The sequence below is a fragment of the Ursus maritimus genome, unplaced genomic scaffold (assembly GCF_017311325.1).
Source record: "Ursus maritimus isolate PB19 unplaced genomic scaffold, ASM1731132v1 scaffold_16, whole genome shotgun sequence".
Classification (NCBI taxonomy): domain Eukaryota; kingdom Metazoa; phylum Chordata; class Mammalia; order Carnivora; family Ursidae; genus Ursus; species Ursus maritimus.
The window spans coordinates 33993344-34020502 of NW_024424008.1; the positions used below are offsets into that span (position 1 = coordinate 33993344).

Below are 27159 nucleotides of genomic sequence, written 5' to 3' on the forward strand. Positions count from 1 at the left end.
TGCCGATTTCGCTGCTATTCCTTATGTTCCATAAATGAGTGAAACAATATGATAATTGTCTTTTTCTGCTTGACTTATTTCACTTAGCATAATCACCTCCAGTCCCATCCATGTTGCTGCAAATGTTGGGTAATTGTTCTTTCTGATGGCTGAGTAATATTCCATTGTATATATGGACCACATCTTTTTTATCCATTCATCTGCTGAAGGGCTTCTCGGCTCTTTCCACAGTTTAGCTATTGTGGACAATGCTCCTATGAACATTGGGGTGCATATGGCCCTTTTCTTCACCATATCTGTATCTTTGGGGTAAATACGCAGTATTGCAATTGCTGGGTCATAGGGTAGCTCTATTTTTAACTTTTTGAAGGACCTCCTCGCTGTTTTCCAAAGTGGCTGTACCAACTTGCATTCCCACCAACAGTGTAAGTGGGTTCCCCTCTCTCCACATCGTCACCAACACTTTTTGTTCCCTGTCTTGTTAATTTTAGCCATTCTAACTGGTGTGAGACGGTATCTCATTGTGGTTTTGATTTGTACTTCCCTGAAGGCAAGTGATTTGGAGCATTTTTTTTCATGTGTCTGTTAGCCATATTTCTGTCTTCTTTGGAGAAGCGTCTGTTTATGTCTTCTGCCCATTTCTTGACTAGATTATTTATCTTTTGGGTTTTTCCCCATGGCAACAGTTGCAAAAACTGGGGCACCAGACAGGGATATAAATATTTTTTTCTGGTTGAGACCAGTTAGTACATGGGACCAGGAAGAAATCCCATGAGATTGGGAGCACAAGCTTCTGTGGCCTCCAGAGCCAAGCAATCAGGCAGTGTCCCCTAAGTGGCAGCTGAAGAAATTTGGGCATCAGATACACATAAAATCTCCCTTCCAGGAGATATTAGTCCACTGGAGCATGGCAAAGTAAGAACATGAAGATGATGCTTGCCATTTTCTGTCCCTGGAGTGTTCCAGCAGGTTCCTAGATGTTTATGTTAAATTGGGTGCCTTCCCCTTAGGCTGATGTTTTAATATAAGCAAGTGAGCCTCCTTTACTTTCAGTCTGGACACAATCAGCTGCCTCTGAATTGAGCATTGCAACATCTGGGTCCCAGTGCATGAGAATTTTAATAGCAGTTTCTGAGATTCCTACAGTGTTGTGGGTCTGGGGACATGATCCTCATTGGTTTTAGATGCTGGATGTTTGGGGCACTTGTCTCTTGAGTGTATAATTTAAAAGTTGGGCCTGATATGGTGTTTGAATCCTTTGCTCCTCAGGGAGAAGCTCCTTGATTTGAGTTCCTTCTCAGTTGTAGGTCTCCATGCCAGGGGGTGGGATTTATGGCGACAATGTCCCAGCCTCTCCTATCTGCTTTAATGTGGTTTTCTTCTTTTTTTTTTTTTGCCCAATGTGTAGTCACCACTCAGCCAGCGTTCAGTTCTATTTTTAAGATAAAATTATTTCATAAGTAGCTGTGTGCTCATTGTGTCTGTGGGAGGAGGTGAGTTCAGGCTCTTCCTATATCATCACCTTGAACCTGAACTCCTTTTAACAATTGATTTGTTCAAATCAGAAATAGAAAGTCCACATCCATTGTGTTTGGTTTATTATGTTTCTTGCTCACCCTCTCCCTCTCTCTCTTTTTCCTCTGTTTTAAGTTTGGTATTCTTTCTCATTTACTTTTTTATTTTAACTTATTTGTTGAAGAAAAGTTCTGTATATCACTGTGTATCATGGTAGGGTTTGACACATTTCTCCATACCTTGGCTTTTGTAAATTTTTCTAAAAGAACCTCTTAGTTAGATCTAAAGTTTTGATCAGATTCAGATTTTATTTTTGGCAAGAATAATTCATGAGAGACTGTGTATACTTCTATCAGGAGAAACAGTGTCTGCTATAACTTTTTTATTGAGGTGTTAGGATTTTTTTTTTTTTTTGAGGTGTTAGGATTGATTAGTAAGTTCATGAATCATGATTCTTTTAAAAATTTCCAGTTAACATTACCTCTAATGCCTTTAGTAGTCAAATAAATGAAAGTTTTCATTAGGGTTTAAAAGCAATGACATTCTAATTCTGTCAAAAAACTATGTTCTTTAATTTCCAAATATAAAATTTCATATCTTGTGTTTACTGATTTCTAGCATACTTTTATTGTATGCATCATAATCTGTATGATTTTTTGAATTCACTTTTTTTTTAGCAAGGCATAATTCATATAGAATAAAAGCACACTTTTAAATATATAAGTTTATAAGTTTTGGCGGATTCATTCCATCATGCAACCACTGTCACTGCTACCAAGATGGAGTACAGTTACATCAGACTCAAAACTTTTTATGCCCCTTTATAGTTAACTCATCCCTCCACTTCCAGCCCCTGTCCCCTGTTAACTACCATTTTTTTTCAGACTCTCAAGTTTTGTCTTTTCTACATTGTCATGTAGTGAAACCATACAGTACGCAGCCTCTTGAATCTGCCTTCTTTCATTTAGTATAATGCATTTGAGATTCATCTATGTTGTGTTTCAGCAGTTTATTCCTCTGTGTTGCCAAGTAATACTACATCGTATGAATGTACCACAATTGGCTAATTCACTTACCAGTTGAAGGATATATTTTAATTTTTTTCATTTGATATCATGCATAAATGAATAAAACTACAATAAACATTTGTGTATATGTTTTTACATAAACATAAACTTTTATTCAGTCAGATAAATATATTGGAGTGGCATTGCTGGTTTGTATGCTAAGTGTAAATTTAATTTTGTAAGAATCCACAAAACTAAAAAATGAAACAAGATGAAGCCAGAGAGGGAAACAAACAATAAGAGACTCTTAATAATAGGAAACTGAGGGTTGCTAGAGGGGACGGGGATGGAGAGATGGGGTAACTGGGTGATGGACATTGGGGAGGGTATGTGTTGTAATGAGCACTGGGCATTATATAAGACTGACGAATCACAGACCTGTACCCCTGAAACAAATAATACATTCTATGTTAATTAATTGAATTTAAATAGAAAAAAAACACCGCCAAACTGTTTCTCAACGAGGCGATACTATTTTTGCATTTCTATCAGCAATGTAGCTGAGTTCCATCTGGTCTACATGCTTTGAGCAACTTGATATTGTTAGAATTGTTTATTACCTATCTTCTATCTATATCAGCTATCTATCTAATGTATTTATTTTAAACATTCTATTAAATGTATGGTGGTATCTCAGTGTGGTTTTAAGTTGTTTTTCCTTAATGACTAATAATGTATTTTTTCATGCACTTATTCGACATTCAGTTGTCATTTTTCATTGTCTTTCCAAATCTTTTGCCCATTTTTATGAATTATTATTTTTATTATTAAATTTTAAGCCTTCTAGGTCCAAGTTCTTTGCTAGATATGTCTTTTTTAAAAATATTTTCTAATATACAGTCTGATACATCATAAAAGAAAATCTAATTCTGAAAATATATAATAATTAAAAAATTTATTTTTTATTTTTTTAATTTAATAATATTTTTTATTATGTTAGTCACCATACAGTACATTAAAATTTTAATGCAAATACTTGATGTCTATAATACTGTCATTGGTTATTGTGATTATGTTATGAATTGTCGGGGTCAACAAGTCTGCAAAGTATTCTAAACATTTTCAATTTCTGCCATTTTGAAATGGAACTCAAACTTCTATTAACATGCATAAATGAATGAAGAAAATGTGATGTATTTACAGTAGACTATTACTCAGGAATGAAGTATTAAAATATGCTACAACATAGATGACTTTTGAAAATATTATTCTAAGTAAAAAAACAGGTCAAAAAATTACTTATGTGATTCCATTTATATGAAATATTCAGAATAAGTAATCCATACAGAGAAAAACATATTAGTCATTGTCAAGGGCCGAGGGAGGAAGGCAATGGATTGTGTCTGTTTAACAGATACAGGAATCTCTTTTTGAGATGTTGAAAATATTTTGGAACTTGATAGAGGTAATGACTGCACAACATTGCAAATCAGTGCTAAATGTCACTGAATTGTATGCTTTGAAATTGTTAGTTTTATGTTATGTTAATTTTATCTAAATAAAAATATAATAATTAGTTTAATTAATTTCAACAAAAATTGTGAGCATTTAGTCCAATATATAGTTCCCCTGACTTAATGGACTAAACCCCATTGTTAAACTATACTACATTTCCCCTTTCTTCTCTGGAATTTGTCCTAATTATATGACTAAAGAGACTCAACCTCAAAGGTTATGAGTGGAAAAGAAATGTAACATTAGGACTGTAAATGCCTCTATCTCTCTCCAACAATATTGAGGCCTGTGCATGACATTGGTTTTAAATAAGGCCTAAAATTAAGGCCCAATATTAGGTGGTTCCTTGACATCTGGTGAAACCAGGAGGGTCTTGAATGGCTGTAAGTGCAAGTTCTCCTCCACACTCCACTCATGTGGATAAGCTCCCTTAGCCAAGCAATCCTCCCTATCAAGGAACCAGGTGCAGTGCCTTCTCATTCCTGCCAATCCACACTTATTTGTACAAGCTAGTAACATCCTCCCATAGGAACCAGAGGAAACACCACTCTCTTGATAGTATAAAACCTGTCTCCCACAGCCTTCAGCTGTTCACTCTGTTCTGAAGTGCAATACACCTGTGGTCTTGTGTGGCATTTGGTGTCTTTCTCCCTGAGTGTATGTGACTAATAAACTGCTGACAATCTCCTCTTTCCAGTGTCCAGTGTCATGTTTTTGGTCAACCCCATAGCCCTAAAGTGAGAATCCCTCCTTTGTTTCATGAATAACAGGTGAGTAAGATAACTGGTATCAAAAACAAGATGGCCCAATCAAAACCAAGGACACCTGGTCAGCTTTAACTAGCTGCTCCTGGCTAAAAAATTGATGCCATCATATGGTGAAGGCTGCCTAAGGGGGAATCATCATTTGCCTGTATCCTTGGGCCTTGGCCCCTGTGACATTTTGTTGTCTTTGTTGGACTTTCCATCTCTTTCCACACTAAAATATTCTCATCCTCAAGAAGAGATTTGTTGTTAATTAATTGTACTGTAGTGTGCTGTGCCCTTGGGTTTAGCCTGTATTTGGCAAGTAGTCTCTGAGGTTCCCACCTATAAAGTTGGTAATAACACAGCATGCTAACCAGTCAGTGCTTGAGTCCAACTTACCAAGGTGGGGCTCGAGCTCTGTGGTCATTGTTTCTAGCCTGATGTTATGACTGGCTGCTTGGGACAGCCATTTGCAATTGTGCACCCCCAGAATGGGCCCAGGGGTGCTCTTTAGTAAAGTTTGTGGAAAGGAAGGAAACCACCACACAGGTTGCCCAACAGGAGTTGTTGTTCAGGCAAGGAGAGCAATCTTGCCTATTTCCCCTGCTGCTGCTCCCCGTCTCCTATCACTTGCATTTTCCTGACACCCAAAGATATTCAGGTGCATATCCATGGAAATACATCACCCAAGCATTGATGAGAAAGAAAGAAAAGAAAAGAAAAAAGAAAAAAAGGAAAGAAAAGAGAAGAAAAAAGAGAAAAGAAAAGAAAAGAAAAGAAAAGAAAGAAAAGAAAAGAAAAGAAAGAAAAAGAAAAGAAAGGAAAGGAAAAGAAAAGAAAAGAAAAGAAAAGAAAAGAAAAGAAAAGAAAAGAGAAAAGAAAAGAAAGGAAAAGAAAAGAAAAGAAAAGAAAAGAAAAGAAAAAAGAAAAGAAAAGAAAAGAAAAGAAAAGAAAAGAAAAGAAAAGAAAAGAAAAAGGAAAAAAGTGTTTGGTATCTGCTCCTCCCAAAACACCAGAAGAAGTAACACATCTGTTCTTCTAACGCAAAACCCTTGGCCAGTACTCATGGGCTCTGCTTAATGTTGCTGCTTACCACCCTGCCACAGGGCTAATCTGTAATTACAAGGCTTGATGGCTCCCACCCAGTGGGGTAAAATAACCTTAGTGGTTGTAGAACCCAGGCCTGGAAGCTTGCCTGGATGTTCCTGGAGGAGGGGGTGGCTGCCTGAGAGGTGGGCTCTCAAACTTTTCTCCCTCCCATAAAAGACTCTAGAGTCTGTACAAATTTCCAAAAAAAAAAAAAAAAAAAAAAAAAAAGTCATTCTCATTAGCTCCCCTGAGACTCCTTAATTTTGGAAGCTTTAGAAACCTCTTCTAAATTTTCCTGGAGACTTTGGATTACTCATGATGACCATGAGGCACCCAGGAACTTCCAACACAAGAATTCCCCTCCCTTGGTGCCACCCTATATTTTATTAGAGTGTGATTGCTGGCCACAAACTGTGCTCTCCTAGAAACAGAGACTCTCATATACCCTGACACTGTGGGCCTCTGTCTCCAGCTGCCATTATGCCTTGGGTAATGGAAGCAGCACCCCACAGAATCAGCAGAGCTACCAGGGCCTCCTTGCTATCAGATGGAGTCAAACCTGGGCCCACTGGCATATCCCACTTACAGAAGGGGATGCCCCCTCTGTCTTTAGTCCCTTGCTAGATGCCATGGTGCTGGAGGATGTTACCTCTCCCCCAGATCCTTTGCCTATTCAGGGAGAATTCGGGATTAAGTGAGTAAACAGCAACTGGAGTTCATATACTTACTAATGGTACTATCACTATCATGCAGGAGCTCAGTGGAATGGTGCTGCTTTCCATCTTTTGACCAGATGTCCCTGACAAAGTATCAGACCCAACATTCAGTATAAGATACCAAACTTCAGCAGCCATCTTATCACTGAATCCCTGATTGAAAACTGACCCTATCTATACCTTTTTTTTTTTTAACAAACTTTTGATCCATTGCCAAACAGTTGCCTTTTTTTTTTTTTTTCTGTTGAAGAGCACTGTGAATCCCCTGCATCACAGATACCCAGAATACAGATCAAGGTAATAGATATCTCTACAAATGCTAAGGCTCCATAAAAGTCCTTGCCAGGATGTTCCCTATCCCCATTAGAGTTCCAGATATTACTGATAGTGACCAAAGTATTTATTTCACTTCTCAAAACACTTCTCATAACACACAATGCTGAGCTCTTAAAAAAGTCATTCAGTGAAATTTCTACCTTCCTTACAGGCTCCAAACAGTTGGCTTAATTGAGATATAGAGGGTTCCTCAAAGAACTCTTTAATAAAGTTACAAAATAGCAAATGGTTCTCTTGCTGGATGTCACTAACGCCACAGGCATTGATTAGTCTCAATTCCCATTCACATCTCCTGGGGACAGGCACCCCCTACCCCAATGCCAAATTGTCTTCTCGATTTTTAATGGCCAAACAAAAAAACAAAACCCAAAAAAACCCAACAACAACAACAACAACAACAACAAAACACCTCTAAAGTTTATGTTGTTGACAGTTATCTCTCACATGATTGTGGCTCTCTCTCTCTGGTCTAGTTCCTCCCTCACTTTCTATTGAGACTCTTCTACTCTCTGAAAGTCTCAGTAGCAACCAAGGTTTGTTTGTTTGTTATGTTTATTTATTTCTTAATTAAGAGGCTCCTGGAGATAGAGGAAGTTTTATTTATTTTATTTATTTATTTGACACAGAGAGATCACAAGTATTCAGAGCAGCAGCAGGCAGAGGGAGAGGGATAAGCAGGCTCCCCACTGAGCAAGGAGCCCCATGCAAGCCTCAATCCCAGGACACTGGGATCATAGCCTAAGCAGAAGGCAAACGCTTAACTGACTGAGCCACCCAGGCGCCCCGGCCACCAAGGTTTAAATTTATACTAAGCCATCAAAGCTCAAGCATAGTGGAAGTCCTGAAACTAACTTTCAATGTATGTACTGCCTTGACATCCTAGAAGGCCTTCAGTGGCCTAATCCTGTTTCCCTCCTATTGTGCTCATATAGAAAAGTCCCTCTAGCTAAATAATCTTCCTTATCAAGGATACCAGAAACAGTTTCTGCCTCACTCAGAGCAGTAAGCTCCATTGCCCTGCCAGCCCACACAATTATTCAAACAAGCTCATCACACCCCCTTACAGGAACTGATGGGGACCCCATGTTCTTGATACTACAGAGCCTTCCTCCCTCAGCTCCTGATATTCACTCTGCACAGCCCTATGTGGCCCTACATGGCATGTGGTGTCTTCCTCCCCCAGGCTGTGAGTATATGTGACTAATAAATAGCGGTCGATCTTAGCTGTCAAGTGTCATGTACTTGGTCATCCCCATAACTGGAACTGGGAATTCCTCCCTCATCAATGAGGAGAATTGAAGGTGGTTAAAACTCTTGGGTGAGTAATTTTACCTCTTTGACCTTCAATGTTTATATAACTATGATTTTCTTTGACTCAATTTGTGGATTTTATTCAAAAATATGCATCACAATCAACTGCAGAATTGTTTAAAGTCAGTAGTGCACTGTCCCAAGACCAATAAATCTAATTTGATGACACTGGAGTGGGCTGGGACAGCTCTAAGATTAAAAAGTCTCCACCAGTGATTTGGATGGTTGATAATTGTTGCCATGTTTCAATGCTCTAAATATATAATATGCATATGAATTGCCCGGCAATCTTCTTTAAGTATAGATTTCTGATTCAGCAGCCGTGGGGTGGGGTTTACATTTTACATTTTTGACAAACTCCTAGTAGATGCTCCGGTGGCTCACCAGAGCTACAAGGATGTAGATGAGTGATTCTCAGCCTTGGTTGCATTTCAGAATCATTTGGGCAGTATTGAACAATTTCAATGCCCAGGGCACACCCAAGAATAATTAATCAGAGCCTATGAACATAGTCTCATGTATCAGTATTTTTTAATGTCCCTAGGTAATTTTGATGGCATGGAAAGTTGAGAAGTAGTGGTCTAGAAGAGGGTTTCTGAGCCTTTTTTTTTTCTTCATTATTACCCACCTCCTTGCAAAAAAAGGAAAATAGGAATTTATTTTCCTAATTACTCCTATTTCAATAAAATGAAATTTTATTACCATAGATATTTTATGTATCTCTTTATGTACTGTGGCCATTTGGAAGGACACAATTTACTATAACATCTAAGTTTTATCCCTCACCGCCTTTCCCCCTTGTGGACAATATTGTCCTTATTGAAAATGCATGGTCTAAAATTCTAATTTTTGAATGCCATTTCAACTTTCTGTTATGGTGTCTTTGATCATAACTGACTAAAGTACCAAGATACAAACAAAAAAATATGTATGATATGTATGAAGCTGAGACTTTATTTTCAGTATTGCTGCATCTGATGTTAAGGGATTCTGAGCTACCCCATGTAATGTATTGTCAACATGTCACTTTGTATGTGCCTGGCATTGAGAGCTCAATTCTCTGTTAGAAACTCTGTGTTTTTGTTTTGGGGAAAGGTTCTTCTCTCATTGTACAATGCTTTGGTGGTGTTATAATTCAAGAATCTCCTATTCAGTGACCTTGTGACTCATGCTGGCCAATCAGATATTCTTTCCCTAAAATTTGAACTTTGATCTCAATGGCACAAATGGAAATAGTTAAGTTATGTGACACCCAAAAAAGACAACCATTGGTCTCTAAAATTCTGATACCTGTAGCCAGTATGGTTGTTGTCCTTTCTGAGACAAGTTCTCCAGATTTTCTTTTTGTAATCTCTTCCATATCCTTCCAAGAGTTAACTTTGGACTTGTTAGTGAAAGCATAGTTGGTCACCTACAACCAATTAACCTTAGTTGATGTCTCTGTAAGAAATATGTAACTTTATGTAATTATGCTCAACCTACATTTTAGTCTTTTGTTTATAGCAAAAGAGAAATGGAGTCCACCCTATCTACCCCAACTCCCATCTCTACCCCACTCTGACTTTTTTAAAAAAATATTTTATTTATTTATTTGACAGAGACAGACAGCCAGCAAGAGAGAGAACCCAAGCAGGGGGAGTGGGAGAGGAAGAAGCAGGCTCCTAGTGGAGGAGCCTGATGTGGGGCTCGATCCCAGAACGTTGGGATCATGCCCTGAGCCGAAGGCAGACGCTTAACGACTGTGCCACCCAGGGACCCCCACTCTGACTTTCACTCCAGGGCCTTGGAATATATCTCTTATCCACCCCATCTCACATAAAGGCCTGACTCTGTGTATATGAACACAGACTAGATATTTGACTGAAAGGTTAAGTGACTCTCATAAGAAAGAAACAACTCCTGTGCAAGCTGAATCAGACTTTCTAGAATAACTTGTCATGGTCAAAATTTGAAGCAGGCAGATTATTTGAGTAGTATCTTCCTTCTTCCCTTCCCTTCAGTTTGGTCGCTAAGTTCTGCTCTCTATCCCTAGCTTTCTCAGCCCTTCCCCTCTAGGAACTCATATGCTAGGCTGGTCCTAATACCCTTCACTGGCAGGGATTTGCAAATCTTGTTTCACTGTTCTTCTCTATGCTCTCTAAGATAGGAAATAGACAATTTGAGAGATTGGTCCAAGCTTGGATGTCAAAGGCCAGTACATACCCTATAGCTCTCAGAGGCTCCAAGTGCTATGTCAGAGCAATGATTCTAATACTGAGATTCAAACCCGGCCAGTATCATCAATCTCAAGGCAAATCTCAAGTCTCCTTGCATTTCTTCCCTTTTCTCCCATCCTGCCACACATACACATGATTATTCACCAGGGATGAAACAGAATTGAGAATAGGAAACAAAAGTATAGGTCAATGATTGCTCAAAGAAACCACATATAGAGCTTTCAGAGGATGCAAAGTTTCCATAGAAGCAGCCCCTTTTTCTTTCTTACCAATCCATAAACCTAGATTGAGAAGTACGTGGGAAACAGCCATTTTTTCCCTCTCTTTGGACAATTTTTTTTTTATTATGACATGTTAGTCATGCTAATTTTTTAAGACAGACCAGTATCTACTTCTCCAGCCTTTGGCAGTTTAGCACTGAGCATTGCAGATCAACTTAGCCTCTTTCTCTGTGGTACTACTTTCTCTGGCCTTGAAGGAATTCTCTGATCTCTGGCCACTGTTGGTAAGAGCTGAGGTTTGACTTTGGGTGAAAGAGAAATCATAGGCTCTCTAGCCTTTGGTTCTAAGTTCTAAGTTGCCCTTATCTAGCACAAGGAATTCCCCACAGAGTCCAATATGGATTGATGAATTTATGATTGGGAATTAGAGCCAAAGCCATAAAAACAAAAAGTATTATAATATTTCCCTTTGCTATTGTTACTTATGTGTGCATCTTCCTTTGGAGAGCTCAGGGAAGGACAGGCCGGTAAATAGGAAGGAATTTGTGTATTCTTTTTTTTTTTTTAAAGAGTTTATTTATTTATTCGACAGAGATAGAGACAGCCAGCGAGAGAGGGAACACAAGCAGGGGGAGTGGGAGAGGAAGAAGCAGGCTCATAGCGGAGGAGCCTGATGTGGGGCTTGATCCCGTAACGCCGGGATCACGCCCTGAGCCGAAGGCAGACGCTTAACCGCTGTGCCACCCAGGCGCCCCGAATTTGTGTATTCTTGCATCTACCGACCAAACTGGCATCATAATAGCACTCCTATATCATAAAAACTCCTTAAAATTATCAATAGATGATGTTTGGGAGAGGGGATTCCTAATGGGAATTCATACCCCATGGTCTCACACAGGGACTGAGCTGGTGGATACAGGAGCAGATAGACTCAGAGAAGTCACCTTGAAACCTGAAGTAAGGTAATGCAAAAATAAGTTTTCTAGGGCCACTCAGGTGTAGCTTCTGGGGTTGTATCTTAGATTTTCATAAAACAAAATTCAGATAAAATATATTTTCGTAGCTCACATTGGCTGGGCTTTTAATATATCATTCAGGGGACTATAATTCTTCTTGAATAAAAAGGTGCCCAAAGCCCGACAAGGACATCAATGTCATGAAGACAGGTGGAAAAGACAAGAGGGAATAATCATAAGATAGAACGAGAAACCAGGCAGGACAGGGAAACCAGGCAGACGAGGATGCAGCTCAGCCTTTGTGGGGGTGGATGCTGGCAAAATGGCAGCCATGGAGGTCTGGGCCCTCATTGGACATGTTTTCTGCCACTGCAAGGACAGGAAGGCTGACAGGCAGGTGTCTTCCACTGCCTTCTGCTGTCTGGTCAGTAGTCTAATGTTTACTATCTAGGAGGCAGAGAGTAACAAGCAAGAGTCCTGTGTCCCTCTAGAAGTGGCTGCAGGCTTCAAAGAACAGTCCCAAAAGATGGATTTTTCTCCAGAAGTCAAATGTACTCCATATTAGTTTGGTGCCCTAGGGCACACTAGGTGAGCAGGAGGAGAGATGAGAGAAGAGAAGGAGATGCTGGTAGTCTTTGCATTGCCAGAAGTATAGGTGAAGAGGGAAAATCAGGACATATAGGTGGATATTGCAAATGTAAACTAATGATCAAGTTATCTCCCAAACCCTTAGCACGTTCCAAGATATGACTTCTATTATTAGTGGTAGAACTTTGAGGAAAACAAGCTACTTTCATTATTTACAAAAATAAAACATATTCTGAAGCTTCAAAGAGCCCCCCCCCCAAAGATATAATTGTCATTATTTTTAATTCAATGGATTCTTTTATATTTCTTATAATTTGAGGAGGGGAGAGAGTTAGATGTATGCACCTAAGCTAAAATGACCCATCTCATTCTCAGAAGTTTGCTCACATTAGAGATCATGAGTATGAGAGGTATTTCACAAGAATTCTGGTTTATGCAAGAAGAGGTCTGAAATCAGATATGTTTCTGGTTAGAATTATTTCCTCTTTGTTCTTCAAATGGATCTTATTTGACCCAATAGTTCATGTACTGTTTCTATGGGAATGCTTCCCTTCCAGGGCCCACCTTGGGAGATCTGACTTTGATTTTGGTAGAGTCTGTTATGTTCCCAAGCAGCAGCCTTGGTGGTCATGACAAGGTGGCGGAACTTCTGCTGTTGTGGGAGAGCTCTCTTAAGCTGCAGCTCTCAGGACAAGAGTGGAAAGTCTGTCTGTAGGTATTCCTTCTGGGGTAGCAGGGATGCATGTGCAGCAGGTGATGACCCCAGGGGCAGCGAGCACTACAGAGAAGGCTGCTCTACTCAAGGTGATTTACCCAAGGGCTCCTCCATCAAACTTCTCCCCAGGGCAGTTGTGGAGAAGTGTCATCCCTTAATACACAGGCCTTATATGAGCAGGGAGGGACAGCAGAAAAAGGGTAAAAACAAACCCTAAGATGGGCTTCTGGGTAGGGCAGGATCTGGATAAGGGCTATAGAAAGTACTATACGTACCATTTTAATCAGTAGCTAAAGCCAAGTATTTATTTGGTTAAAAGATCTACTGGTTAAAAGATAAAATATTTAGAGGCACCTGGGTGGCTCAGTCAGTTAAGCATCTGCTTTCGGCGCAGGTCATGGTCCTAGGGTCCTGGGACTGAGTACTGCATCAGGCTCCTTGCTCAGCAGGGAGCCTGCTTCTCCCTCTCCCTCTGTCTGCTGCTCCCCTTGCTTGTGCTCTCTCACAAATAAATAAATAAAATCTTTAAAAAAGATGAAATATGTATATGTTATTAATGATAATATTAAATATATATCTCTGTGTGTGTATGGTTAAGATAATTATGCGTATGTATATGTGTGCATACACGTATGTAAATATATACTGCACACATGTATGTATACATAGACCTGTATCAACACTTCTCAACATAGAACCAAAGTTTTATTAACAAGTGTTATTAGAAAATAAATGGGGGAAGGATGTCTGTGGTGAAAGAAATTTGGAAAATGCAGACCAACAGGTGTCCATCACAGGGCTCCTCAGAGATACTGACGTGCACCATGTTTCTCAAACATATTTGACCACAGAAATCTTATCCCCAGGGCATCTATTAGAAAAGGTGATAAGTTGGGAGTGTTAAAAATGATTGTTTCTGGGTAAAGGGATTATGTATAATTAGCTTTTTTTTTTTTCTTATCTGACTGAATGTATTTTCTACAATGACTATATACTGCTTTTGTAATGAGGAGGAAAAAAAAAAGCTTTAACAAAATGCAAACCTGTCCTGTCTCAGATCAGGCCTGATCTTAGGAGCAGTGGGAAGGACTGAGCTTGAAGGCAGGGACAGGAGCTATCCCCTGGGGAGGAGGAAAGAGGCAGAGGCTGGGCCAGTGCAGTACCAGAATCGGAGCCCGGCTGTAGTCAGGCTGCCTCCTCTCCCCCCACCCATCCTCTTTCCTACAGGTGTTTGAATACCTAGTCCAGGTTTTAGCCACAAGAACTCCAGACCAAGTGAGCATGAAGGATACTGCTCTGAAGTTAGGGTTGGATGGAAAGTGGCTACAGAGGGGCCATAGGCTGAAACAGAGCGGGGTGTGGCCATCCACACTAGACGTCTGTGATGTAAATGGAGACACAGCAGGCCTGAGTTTGAAGGAGTGAGGATGCATCTTTGGTCAGACAGAAGGAGCACGGGGTCTAAAGAAGGGCCGCTGCAGAGCCTGCAGAATATCAGGTACCCCTCGTCTCAGAGTCACTGACCTCACCTTCACAGCCAGGCAGGACTAGAGCACTGATCCTTCCAGCATTGGGAGGCCCCCCTCAGCTTATTCATCCCATTGACTCAAGGGGTCACTGCACAGGAACAGTAGCAGAAGGGTTAAGACTAGCCACCATTATTTTAAAGTTTTATGGTGTTTGAACACCTCAGGAAGCTCTCCTGTTCTCTAAATGAAAGACTGTTCCGTCGATTGAGATTCTCTCTCCCAATTGCACCTCCTGCCACTGCTGCTCCAGGTTCATGCGGGCTCTGCCACCTTCCCCCCGCCTCCCCGAAGGCCACCTGTCAGCGGAGCTCCCACACTGGAGGCGCCTACTCATTTGCATTTCCATCCCTTGTATCATGTCAGTCAGAATGGGTTCCCTGGTTAGGGGATAGAGAGATGTCAAACAGGACCTGAGCCAGGACCCCAGGAGAGAAGGTGGGTAGGATGAGAGGAGAAATCAACAGGGCTTATTCAGTTAATTATTCAGGCCTCTGGGGCTTCCCTGGCTGATCTAGGAAGAGCTCTGACAGGCTTCAGGGTTGATGTTAGAAAAGATGAGAGTGGGGGAGGGGAAGAGAAGCAATGTTATTTTCAGAGGTTGGTTACTAAAGTAAGTCATTGTGCTGCTTCATTATTCCGGGGAGTTTATTTGTGCCTCCATGGGATTTCTTGAAATGTTAGAGGTCTGTTTAGACAGCAGATCTGTATTTCATTAGGGCTTTCAAGAATTATTTGCATGAGGCTCTGATAAACAAGATGGGTAAAGGCAAGTGGGGACGATCTTACGGTAGGTTCATCATCTGTTGATTGAGGGTGCAAATTAAGAGCCACATCAGCCTGGAGGGGATGGCCAGCTTCCTGATGTAGTGTCCTGTCCTCTGCCTGGCTCATGCACACTGCGAAATTCAGTAGCGTCAGTGAAAGCTGAGGAGTCACTCTGCCCGGCTCTAGCTCTCCCTCAGTGCTGCCCATGCATCTGGCCTTGGTTGCGAACACATGCACACAAACACACAAACACACATACATATGCATGTGTATGATTCTCAGGAACTTCATGTTGGAGCAGGAAGACAGGAAAAGAGACGATTTGCCGGGCAATTGCCAGGTGATTGGCAGGATTAATGCAATTATAGAAAAGTTGCAATTGCCAAGGTAGTAAGGAGAGATTCTGTATACCCTTTACTCAAATTTCTCAGCGTTGACATCTTACGTTATCATTATAGTTGCCCAAACTAAGAAATTGAATTAGTACAATATTAACTTCATTCATATTTTGCTCATGTTTCTACTAATGTTGTTTTTAACATTTCCTTACTTTCTGACATTACCTGATAACTTCAGGGTCATCCTGCATTTTTCAAGTTCCTTCCCTACAATCAGCCATTTCTGCAAGGAACTTTTTCTTCTTTTACTGTAAAATGATATTTAGAAACCAAAATCTGGATGGTGGAAATACTCATTGTTACTAGGGTGTCACTGCTCTTAGACCTTCTCAGTGGACAGAGATACGAAGTACATGTATTCACACATAACAGGAAGTCATGCTAAAGTCGTTTATAACCTAAACCCCCCGTGTGACCTACTGCAGTGACTCACTCTGCTCCCTCAATCCCTGGCAACCACTGATCTGTTTTTTATTCTTATAGTTCCACCTTCTCCAGGGTGACATATCAAAGAAATCATATAATATGTAGCCTTTGTGGTTTGGCTGATTCCACTTAGCAAAATGCTGCTAATCGTTCTCCGCGTTGTTGCATGATTAAACTATTCCTTTCTTTTTATTGATAAATAGTATTCCACATGATGAATGGACTAGAACTGGTTTATCTACTTATGTGTTGAAGGACATCATGGTTGTTTTCCGTTTTTAGCATTTGTGAGTAAAGTTGCTGTAGACATTCACACATAGGTGCTTGTGCGCATGGAGTTTCTCAGTGCACTTGGACAAATAGCCAGTAGTACGATTGCTGGTATAATGGTGTGTACATTTAATATTATATGAAATTGCCAAACCGTATTTCAAAGTGGCCGCAGTATTTTAAACTCCTACTAGTAACAAATGAGGTATTGCCATGTTTTTTTCTAAAACAATTACAATAGGTATGTTGTGGTATCTCATTTTACTTGTAAAAGTTCTGTGGAACATCTTTTCTTATGCTTATTTTCTATCTGCATATCTTCTTTGGTAAAGTGTCCATTCAGTTCTTTTTATTTTAAAAATTGAGGGTTTTTTTTATTGTTGAATTTCAGGTGTTAATTATATATTCTAAATAAAAGTCTTTGATCAGATATGTGCTTTGCAAAGTAACTTCTTTTTTTATTAATAATATTTTTTTATTATATTATGTCAGTCACCATACAGTACATCCCTAGTTTTGATGTAAAGTTCGATGATTCATTAGTTGCGTATAACACCCAGTGCACCATGCAATACATGCCTTCCTTACTACCTATCACCTGCCTATCCCATTCCCCCCCTCCCCTCTGAAGCCCTCAGTTTGTTTCCCAGAGTCCATAGTCTCTCATGGTTCATTCCCTCTCCTCCCGATACCGTGGGTGGTTTTCATTCTCTTAACAGTATCTTTCACAGACAAATAATTTTCAATCTTGATAAAGTCTAATTTTTAGTTAGGTTCTTCTCTAGACAATGTTTTTGGTATTGTTGGATTTGTATTTAAACAATGAAGTCACTTTATTCCTGCTTTTATCATTTCATATATTGTTACTTGAGCACCAAGAATAATGCCAATAATGCCTAGCAAATAATTATTAATATTAATGAATGAACACATAAATTAAAAAAATGAATAACCATTCCTGGTGAGAAAGTTTAGATAGGAAAAACTTTCTGAGTAGAAACCACTCTGCCACTCCCACTCCCCACGGACCTCTCCCCCATCAGGCTGGGGTTGAAGTGCAGCTTCTTTACCAGTTCATGCTGAGTGGAGCTTATCTAAATGGAGAACACATATCATAATAGGAGCTGCCCGAGCTACCAGGGTGTCTTAGGAAATGAAGCCCTAGTATGGGAAAGAAGGCACCCAGCTGTTTGCCAGCCTCACAGAAGAAGGAGCAGGGGCAGGAAGAGCCTATTCTATAATAATTTATAAAACCTTCGAGGAGCAGCCTTCTCAAGAGAGTAGTTACTAGTAATGATAGTAGTTTTATCTGGAACCTTGAAACAATTTGAGTTAAGTAGTAATTGTATTTAGAGATCTGTCAAGGCAAAATAAAGCCATAATATCATATAAAGTTGAAGTTGCTGTGGATCCTGGACAATGGGTGCCAGACAGCGATCATAGGTATTTATGAATTGTTCCTTGAGTGATATTAAAAATATAAATTCTCCTCAAAGCTTCCCTTTGTGATTTATCCATGCAAAAAACATTTTAAAATATTTATAACATGATTAGTTCACATTGAAACACAAGAGTGATTTTTATTGAGTGCTGTTAAAAATGTATAAATAAACTTTCTCATTTGTTAGTGTTCTTTCAGAAAGTAAAGCAATTCATTTGTGTCGTGCTTGAAGAAAGTCATAGTGGAAACTTGATAAATTGGTTAGAAAATGCAAACTTTTCTGGCAGTTCCTTAGCTCTGTTCTCTCTCAAAAGAGGGACTGTCCTGGGGCGCCTTCTTAAAGGCACAAAAAGATCTGGAGGGGGGACGCCTGGGTGGCTCAGTCGTTAAGCATCTGACTTTGGCTCAAGGCGTGATCCCAGGGTCCTGGGATCGAGCCCCACATCAGGTTCCCTGCTCTGCTGGGAGCCTGCTTCTTCCTCTCCCATTCTCCCTGCTTGTGTTCCCTCTCTTGCTGGCTGTCTCTTTCTCTGTCAAGTAAATAAATAAAATCTTAAAAAAAAAAAAGAGTGACTGTCCTTTCCCTGGAGATATTTGGATTAGTCAGCGGCATCAATCATCATCATCATTGTCATTATTATTAATTAATGACTTATTACAGAGCTACTGTGTACTGTCTCGGGTATATGAAAGTCATGGTGACAGAACACATAAGGCTTATAATTGTTAATAGAAAAAGAACATACAACAGGGCTCCTGAGTGTGTGCACACACATAGACACATGGCAACGTACTCCTGCATAAACATAGTGATATTTTGCCAGGAGAAAAACATTCTCAGTGGGCTCAGGACTTTATTATTTTCTTCTTTCTTTTTGGATGTGAAGAGGGGTATTGGGAGGGTTGTTAATAAGACATTAGGACTGGATGGTATGGAGAAAAAAGGGGAGAAGAAGAATGCTAGGGGATGCTGGGCAGGGTGGAGCATGGCACTCAGCTGGTGGAGATTTTTCTAGGAAAGGCATAGGAAGATATATTTTTCAGATCTCCTACTGGCATTTGCTCACCTGCCTTCACTGTTCTTCCTCACCAGGCGTTTCTCATTTTGTTTCTCCTTCTTTCTTCTCAATGTTTGTTTCCTGTCCCCCAAGAATTCTACTTGTTTCACTACTCTACATGGAGTGCTCTACACCTAAGAGGTTGGGAACAAAATGTTTAGAAGACACAGAGAACTGACCTTATGAAAGAGGGAAGAGCCTTGATCCCCTTCTCTCCTCATCTCCAATTAGAGCTAAGAATGGTCCTATTTTGTGGATTACACCTCCCATAGGAGATCAAAGGAGGCACACAGACAAGGTACATTTATCCTGGAAAACAAGTGTCACACGTCCATTCAGTCCTCTCACTCTTATGCCTTCTATAGCTGCTCTGTTCAAGGAAACCCTGAGCAGTAGTAAGAGTAGGTTAGGACAATCTAGAGAAAACAGAATGGAAAAAGGTCGTAGAACTGGGTTCAAAGACCATCCACATCCTCACAAGTCATATTAGATAAGTTGTGGCAAATAGTTGCCTGCATAGCGACAGAGTCCAACCTAAATGCAGACCCCTTCTCTTTGTTTTTCTGCTTGAGGGTCTTCTCTAGAACTTTCTCTCTATGCCTGACCTACATACAACCAGGTGTAGCCCAGAAGTGCAAGGGGTATTATTCAAAACTTGTAGAAAAGTCCATGGACCAATGTCAGGACGAAAAGTTTGGGTAGTAGTCTGTACACTTCTCAGAGATGGAATTGAACCCTTGAAACTCTAGCAGCAACTTTGATAATGTACCTTTGATTAGCCTTTACTCTCTCCTTCCCCACTCTCTCTGCTTCCTTACTTCAACTTCCTAGCACCCCAAAGTAAACCATTATCACACAAGTTTTTATGTCAGGTCCTATTTTTAAGGGTCACTCAAACTAAGACATTAGGGATATTGGTGTTTCTCCTTTTTACAAGTTATTCTACCAATAGGGCATAAGCCCAACTCTTCAAATACTATCCCTACTTTTTTTTTTGTAAGATTTTTATTTATTTATTTGAGACACAGAGAGAGAGAGAAAGAGAGAGAGAGTGCAAGTGGGGAGGAGGGCCAGAGGGAGAGGGAGAAGCAGACTCCCCGCTGAGCAGGGAGCCTAATGCAGCCTCTATCCCAGGACCCTGAAATCATGACTTGAGCCAAAGGCAGACGCTTAACCGACTAAGCCACCCAGATGTCCCTCTTTTTCTTTTTACCTTTTTAAAAAAAAATTTTTTTTAGAGAGAGTCAGAGAGAGAATGCGAGCAGGGAAAGAGGTAGAGGGAGAGGGAGAGAGAGACATTTTTAAGTAAGGTCCATCCCCAGTGTGGAGCCCTACATGGGGCTTGATCTCAAGACCCTGAGATCATGACCTGAGCTAAAATCAAGAGATAGACGCTTAGCTGACAGAGCCACCAGGCACCCCAAATATGTTATTGAAGTTCATTTTTTTTTTAAAGATTTTATTTATTTATTTGACAGAGAGAGACAGCCAGCGAGAGAGGGAACACAAGCAGGAGGAGTGAGAGAGGAAGAAGCAGGCCCCTAGCGGAGGAGCCTGATGTGGGGCTCAATCCCAGAACACCGGGATCACGCCCTGAGCCGAAGGCAGACGCTTAATGACTGCGCCACCCAGGTGCCCCTGAAGTTCATTTTTTAAAAGTAGTATTCATGCCCAGCATGGAGCCCAATGCAGGGCCTGAACTCACAACCTTGATGAGATCAAGACCTGAGCTGAGCTCAAGAGTTGGTCGCTTACTTGACTGAGCCACCCACATGCCCCATAATAACATTTTCTGATTGGACCTCTGACTAGAGACAATAACATAGAGATAGTGAAGGAGAGCAGAACTTGCCACCCCAGGATTTGCCTTTTTGACATAAGGAGTATCTTGAGCTGGTTCCTTTAAATAACAAAAGTTGAAACAAACAAACAGAAAAAGAAATAAGAAAAAAAACCCTATTACATCATTAAATAAGTAAATAATAATAGACACCAGGGAAGCTTTGAAAACTGATTAGAAGTTATCCTTTAGTAAGATAAATATACATTTATAAGGGAAACTCCATTTGTAAGGGTGTCTCCCTCTCTCGTTAACAAGAAGAAAAGGAAGACTCTAAATTACAAGAGAATCTTGTTCATGGTAAAGGCAATGACTTAAATCTATACAATAACCTTACCCTTGTTTACTGTGCTCTCCGGATAACCTCCTTACTCTCCCCCACCCAAATATTTATTTTGTTTTCACCTGAAGATGTTGTTTATGGTGATAGCTTGAGCCATTTCAGAGACTTAGAGTTTTCCTAGCTATCTCTTGAAGGAGAGCAGAATTTGAGAACCCAAAATATGCTTCTTTGGCATAAGAATTATCTTGAGGAGGTTATTTATTTATTTATTTATTTATTTATTTATTTTAAGAAACAGGAGACATAGGAAAAGCTCTGAAAACTAAGTTACCCTTTTGTAAAAGACATTTACACTTAAAAGTAAAATATTTATTTGCAAGGGTGTCCCCTTGCCTGTACCAGGAAGAGAAGGATGACTAAATCTCTAGAAAGTCTTATCGGCAGTGAAGGCAAGGACTTAAATCTGTGTAACAACTTACCCTTGTTTACTGTGCTTTTCCTGGTAGCCTCCCATAACTGCTTCCCTACCTCCAACATTTTTTTTTTTATCTTTAACTAGAGATGGTATTTAAAGTGGTGGCTTATGCCACCATTTCAGAAAGTTGCTTAGTTTTCTTGGGTCTCTCTCATGTTTAATAATGTTATTAAACTTTTGTTGGTTTTCTCCTGTAAAGCTGTTTTATTTTTAATTATAGAGTGGGGTGAGGGAGATCTCAAACAAGAACCTAGATAGGTAGAGAAAAAATTATTTATCCTCACCTATGTGGGAGCCAAGGGCAGGTCCCCCCAAGATGGGTCACTTTGGCATGAACATTATTTTGAGTTTAAAAACAAAACCCCCCAGCAGATTCAGAAATAGCTCTTTACCACATCCTCAACTGCTTGCTTGTACCAGGAAGAGCTACTAACAGAGATTACTCTTTATCTAAGAAAATTATCTACATTGTAGAGCAAACTTTGTTTTCCAAACATCTCTAACCTTCCTACCAATGGTCTTTCTCCCCTTTGTATTCTCAGACCCTACCCCTCTCCTTAGCTCATATAAGCAACGTGTTTCCTGACAATCTAGAATTTCAGGTCTGTGTAGATTTCTTGTATTTATGCTATTAAATTTGATTTTCTCCAATTAATCCATTTTATGTCAAGTTGATTCTTAGTCCATCTAGAGAGAACCTAAAGGGCAGAGGAAATTCTTCCTCCATGATACCTACAATAGCTAAGAGAAAAGAGGAAAGAGGGAGAAATTCACAGATGGGTTCTGTCCTCTTCCTTCTTTCATATCCCCTCTTCCTCCCCACTTCACAATTCTCTCTCTCTCTCTCTCACACACAAGCCCCTCATTCCAAGGTTTCCAAGAGAGAAATGTGAGCTTTTGCAAGCACAAAGCTTCAACTTAGTATTCCAGGGTCACTACACACAGCTGCATTTAGAAATGTCCAGGAGAGAACAAGCAAACAAACATTGAAGATTATATCTTCCTTAGGTTTAGTTTCAGTCAAATCCAGACTGAGCCTGGCATTCTAAGAGTCACTCAGTCCTGAAGCAAGTTTGCCTCCAATCAATGAAGGGGCATAGCTTGTCTCCAGAGCCTGCCCCTCCTATTGGGGAGCTATTGAGTTTCTTCGGAGGCTCCCTCTTGTCCTCTCCTGATGCCTTTGGCTTTATGCTTTACTCTGCCAGCCTGTGAATCTACTACAGTATCACCACTTTCAAGTTTACCTTCTCACACAATACCACAAGCTCCAGATCTAGTTTCCCCTTCTGCGGCAAAACTTACCTGATCCATATTTGATGTAGAATTATGAAAATGTATTTTATAAAATATATAAATTTGTGGAGATTTTTTTTCTTTTTAGAAGGTAATAGTAGTTCGGTAACTTACCTTTTCAAGGTTATTTGTAATTGATGTAAAGGATGACATTCTAATTTGGGGGAAGATAAAGGAGACTGGGCTGTGCAGATAAAGGAAGATGTATATTTCACTCTGGAGAGGAATAGCCGTGATTCCTACTGGCATTTGTTACCTTTATGAGGAAATCCTTTCACCTAGGGTCTGAGTTCCAGAACACCAGAGAGGACATCATTTAAAATGTTTATCTGACCCCATTGACTGCTCTGAGATGCCAACCTTACGTTGTTTCCAGCCCAGCTCCTTGCTCATTGCAACCAGCCCCACTGCAGACCCTGGCAGCTTCATCACCAGTCCTCCAACTCCCGTTTTCCTTTTAACCTGCTGCATCAGGTTACTGGCTTGCCTTGTCATGTCAGCCACAGCCGTGGACACCAGCTCTGAGATCACCACCAAGGACTAGCAGGAGAGAAAGGAAGTTGTGCAGCGTGAGAATGGAAGAGACATGTATGCTGATGGGAATGCTCAAGAGGAAAACGGGGAGGAGGAGGCCGACAAAGAGGAAGATGAAGAAGAGGAAGAAGGGAGGAGGAAAAGGAAGAGGAGGAGGAAGAAGAGAAGGAAACCAGTGTTGAGGAAAATGGTAGAGAGGAAGATGAGGAGGCTGAGACAGCTTTGGGCACACGGCAGGTGAAGATGACGAGGATAAGGATGTCCCCACCAAGAAGCAGACTGATGAGGATGACCAGGCAGCAAAAAAGGAAAAGTGAAACTTAACAAAAATGAACACTTCTGTGACCTATTCACCCTCTGCTTCCCATGTCAGAATCTAAATGCAGTCCACCTTGGGATGGACAGTCCATGGGGGCAGCGCCATTGCAGGTGACACACTCACCCTACCACCCTAAACCACAATGGGAATACGCAAAGGGGGAGGAAAAAGAACCAAAACTTCCAAGGTCCTGCTCTTTTTCTTAAAAGTACTTCAAAAAGAAAAGGTGTTTCTATTTTTTTATTTACATTTTGTGTTTTTGTACACATCGTTAGTGGTTTGCCATTTTTAATTATCTTGGGTGACCAAACCAGGCTTCAGAGCATTCTCTGTCTTGCTTCGGACTGGACTTGTGTTGTGACCATGTTCATTATAATCTCAAAGAAGAAGAAGAAAAAAAACTTGTAAAAAAAGCAAAACCAACAACAACAACAACAAAATATTATTTCGAGCTTTCCAGTAACATTTTTTAATGTATGTACTTAGCTATAAGTAGTTGGTTTGTATGAGATCGTTAAAAAGGCCAAAGACAAGAGGCTTCTTCCCCCCCCTTTTTTTTTTGTCTAAGTTGCTGTTTACTTATTTATTTTTTTGCCTATTTGATGTATGTGTGAAACAATGTTTTCCAACAATAAACTGGAATTTTATTGTGTTGAGTTGTTCTAATAACAAACAAACAAACAACAAAGTAAAACCTGTTAGTGAGCCCTCTTATTTAACCATGGGCCCCAAAAGTTAAAACCAGAAAGAGGCAATACTACTTAACTTACCCTCTAACTAAAACCTACTGTACTTATTTCTTATTACACTTTCTTGAGGCATTGATGAAGGTGTTTTGCAATGACTGGAAATACCACCAGACCAGAAAAACCCTGATAGCAATAGAATGCCTGGAAGACCATCCTCCACACAACACCTTCCCTGCCCATGATCATGGGCTGGACACATTCCGACTCCCACTCATGATCACAAGCTCTCTGCCTACTCTCTAGCACATACCCCCTTGAATCTCTCCTTATTAAATTCTAGGTCTCTATCATGCAGGTGGAGATGTTGGTTGTTAAAGCTTGAGACTGCCACCTCCCCTCAGCAGTGGACACCCAAAATAAAATTTCTCCCTTTCTCCTTTTCAAACCCTCTTCTCTTGAGTTATTGGTTTCTCTTGCAACAAGCTTATCAGAGTTTACTCAACAACAGTGTTGGCAATCTCAGCCAGGAGTTGTGTTTTTGATTTGCCCAGCCCCCTCAAGATTTCCTGGGTTGGGGCAGTCGGCTATGGCAATGCACCAGGGCTTACACATTTATTTCCTGAGTTAGCAGCTATGATAGATCTTTCAGTAACATGAGCATTAGTGTCCAAATTTATTTCTTTTCCCAGGAGGGTTCTGAGTATTAAATGTGAAAATAGATGTAAGCATGCTTGAAAATTTTAAATAGCTATTCAAATGTAAGCATTGTTTTTTTTTTTTTTAAGATTTTATTTATTTTTTTGACAGAGAGACAGTGAAAGAGGGAACACAAGCAGGGGGAGGGGCAGAGGGAGAAGCAGGCTTCCCTCTGAGCAGGGAGTCCGATATGGGGACTTGATCCCAGGACCCTGGGATCATGACCTGAGCTGAAGGCAGTCGCTTAACGACTGAGCCAGCCAGGCACCCCCATGTAAGCATTGTTAATCACACAATCATAATACCATCGATTATACCACAGACCAGGTAATATGCTAGATGCTGTACTTGCTTTATCTTGTTAAATAACACAGTTCAACCTAGTAAACTTCAAAGATCTAATTGACTTTATTAATCAATTCAATAATTGGGCAATGTCTCATCTCCAAAGGGCTGCATAAGGGAAAATGTAATTAAAGACAGGATGAGGAAGCCATAAACAGAAAAAAAAAAAGGATTAATTCAGTTGAAGTCATCTTTTGGGGACAAAAGTATCTTATTAGCTGGATTACCTCATATTCCTTTGAGTGATGGAGAGTGCCCACGTGACAACACTTTAATGGTACTGGCCAGAAAATTTCTGACTGACCAGTGACGACTACAATTTCTGGGGGAGGTTGAAACTGTAATTTGGTTAGGTATTATGTTCTGGTTTGGTGATGTGGCCTAGGACAAATGGCTACATTTTGGGCCTATGGTTTCCCTTTTAACAGCTTCTAATCCTTACAACTAAGATATTATTCCCATGATACAAAGAAGAAAACAAGCTACTTGTGTACCCTTGCATAGTCTGCTCTGTGATGCTGGGGCTGAAAGTTTTCAAACTACATTTTTATGGATACCTGTCGGCTTTCAGTTAGGTCCTGCCAATGGGAGGCATTGGGATGTGACTGGAGACGGCAGGATGGGAAGGGTCTCTCTGCTCTGGTCCCTATTGTTATTTTGCAGCAGCGGTCCGTAAGTGCAGCTCCTTACCTTTGGCCTCCTTACTACTTCTCAGGACACAAATCAGGGCATCAGCCACATGTTATGTCTTGGGATCCAACACACAAGTTTTTTCTTAGAAGTCCTAACCCTAGCACAAGTTAGACCTTCACGGTCCTGAGAGTCAGATACTTGGCAAACCCTCAAAGTCTTCAGCACCTGACAGATGGTGCCTCTTTCTGACTCCTGAATTCCGTAATGCCACTTCTATTTTGTTCCCCGAAGACTAACAGTTCATTTTAAATTCTGAATATGTAGGTTACCTTAGTATTTACTTTTTGTCCCATCTGTCTTCTAACACCTATATATCTAATTTCTTGAATTTTATTTCACTCAGCTTGAAAAGTCTTGTGAGTTTTCTGTTGCATGAGTCAGTGCACCAGCTTGAAGCTTCCAAGGAGAGTTAGCACTGACTCTGGTAGTCAACCAGTACTTCTAACTCCAAAATCTATGTTCTTACCTTTGCCTTCCACTGCATTTCCAAAATTAATAATCAGCATTGATCAAAGGTCTTAAGTTCCAGGCTCATTTCAGGAGCATTACCTATGCTATTTTAAAGGTGGACATTTTTATCCTTCTTGGCTGAAACCCTCCTGTGTTTGGAGACTATCCCCCAGATCACAGAGTAGGCTTGTGTCTGAGCTAGGATGCAAACCCAGGTCTGTCTAATTCTAGAGCTCTTATCCTTTATGCACATCAGACTGCTTCACCAACTTCTTTTTTTTTTTTTTTATTGATTTATTTATTTATTTATTTATTTATTTATTTATTAGACAGAGAGAGACAGCCAGCAAGAGAGGGAACACAGGCAGGGGGAGTAGGAGAGGAAGAAACAGGCTCTTAGTGGAGGAGCCTGATGTAGGGCTCGATACCGGAACGCCAGGATCACGCCCTGAGCCGAAGGCAGACGCTTAACGACTGCGCCACCCAGGCGCCCCTCACCAACTCTTTTCTTAATGCAAATAAATCCAACCTCTATCTTGACTCCAACCTTTACTTGATCTTTCCCTCCTACCTTGAGGACCCCTCTCTCTACCCCTTCTATCTTGAGGACCTACTCTACCTATCCAAACCTTTCCCATCTTTATGGGTTCAGCTCATTTCCCTTCTGCTCCATGAAGCTTTTTCAGACCTTCTAAATTCCTCAAACTTCTTTCCACCCCAGCTC

At 40.4% G+C, this 27159-nt stretch overlaps 1 pseudogene; it reads left to right on the forward strand.

Annotated features, from left to right (window-relative positions):
- The first annotated feature begins 22912 nt into the window (after positions 1-22912).
- On the forward strand, positions 22913-23758 carry LOC103660689 (annotated as a pseudogene).
- The last annotated feature ends 3401 nt before the right edge of the window (positions 23759-27159 follow it).